The sequence below is a fragment of the Hibiscus syriacus genome, unplaced genomic scaffold (genome assembly GCF_006381635.1).
Source record: "Hibiscus syriacus cultivar Baekdansim isolate YM2019G1 unplaced genomic scaffold, ASM638163v2 tig00110943_pilon, whole genome shotgun sequence".
NCBI lineage: Eukaryota > Viridiplantae > Streptophyta > Magnoliopsida > Malvales > Malvaceae > Hibiscus > Hibiscus syriacus.
In genome coordinates this window covers 982,104-983,810 of record NW_024062924.1, presented here as the reverse complement: position 1 = coordinate 983,810, position 1,707 = coordinate 982,104, and positions in this window count along the sequence as shown.

The window sequence follows — 1,707 nt, the reverse complement described above, 5'->3', positions numbered from 1 at the left end:
CAAGACCTGGTTCAGGGAGACATGACTGTTTCTGAGTATGAGATCGAGTTCTTGAAGTTGCTGAAGTATGGATTCAGTATGGTACCTACTAAGAGATATTGATGTCGTAAATTTTCCCTTGGACTCAGATACAAGCTGCGTAGGCAAGTTGTAACCCATCAGGATGAGATATTTGATGTGCTGGTGGGCAGAGCCAAAGTTGCTGAAGTGGTGGAGGTTTTAGCTTCTGGTAGAGAGTGTGCTGAACAGGAACGATCCAAGAAAATTTCAGGCCCGATAGAGACATCAGCACAGTCCGGGAAAAGGACTCGTACTTCAGTCCCTCAGAGAAGCAATACACGTTTCAGGCCTACAGCATCCTCACCGTTAGTTGGCAGTCGAGGCGGTTCCTCGTCGTATTATCATGGGTTCCTTTGTGAGTTTTGTGGTAAACAACACATAGGAGAATGTCGTAAGAAGATGGGTCTTTGCTATCAGTGTGGATCTAGTGGTCATTTTCGGAGGGATTGTCATCAGCTAGCTTCGTTTGAGCAGACTGCTACTCAGACTCCTATGCGTTCTCAGACTACAGTACATACTCCAATTAGAGATCGTAGCCAAGTAAAGGCTCGTGGTTCAGCGTCCAAGACTGACAGTAGAGCCCGACCTCAGCAAAATAGAGGGCCAACAGTTTCTGAGCTAGACAACCAGCTTTGGTTTATGCCACTAGACGTCGGGATGACAGAGATGAGCATGAGGTTATTGCAGGTACATTTACTATTTATTCTATCTCATACTTTGCATTACTGGACAATGGCTCCACTCACTTCTATGTATCAAGCTCGGTATCTCGAAACCTTCAGATTCTGATCGAGAACACTGAAAATACTATTACAGTTACGAGTCCAGTAGGACAAACGGTATTAGTGAATAAAGTATTTCGGCATTGTCCTCTCGAGGTTCAGGGAGAAATTTTTCTCGCTGATCTTATGGAACTTCCTTTAGAGGAGTTCGATCTAATTCTTGGGATGGATTGGTTGAATAAACACAAGGTAAATCTGGATTGCGAATACAAGCGGGCTACTCTAAAGGCTTCAGATGGTCGGACCATTGTGTTAATTGGTGAACGGCGTGGCTATCTCTCCAATATAGTTTCAGTGATGGAAATTGATCGTATGATACGGAAGGGGTATGAGACTTTCATTGCTTGTATTTTGAACACTAAAGGTTCATTGTCCACGATCGAAGAGATCCGTACAGTTAGCGAGTTTCCTGATGTCTTTCCAGAGGAGTTGCCTGATTTACCTCCTGATAGAGTGGTAAAGTTCGAGATAGAGACTTATCCGGGATCTGCACCTATTTCTATGGCACCTTATCGCATGGCTTCAAAAGAACTTAAGGGGTTGAAGGTCCAATTGCAAGAATTATTCGATCGAGGATTTATTCGGCATAGTACTTCACCATGGGGAGCTCCAGTTCTGTTCGTGAAAAAGAAGGATGGGTCGTTAAGATTATGTATTGATTATCGGAAGTTGAATCAGATGACGGTCAAGAATAAATATCCACTACCCAGGATTGATGACTTATTTGATCAGTTGCGAGGAGCTACTGTATTCTCTAAGATTGATCTTCGTTCGGGGTATTATCAATTGAAAGTTAAAGGATCTGATGTTGCAAAGACGGCCATTCGCACTAGATATGGTCATTATGAATTCTTAGTGATGCCTT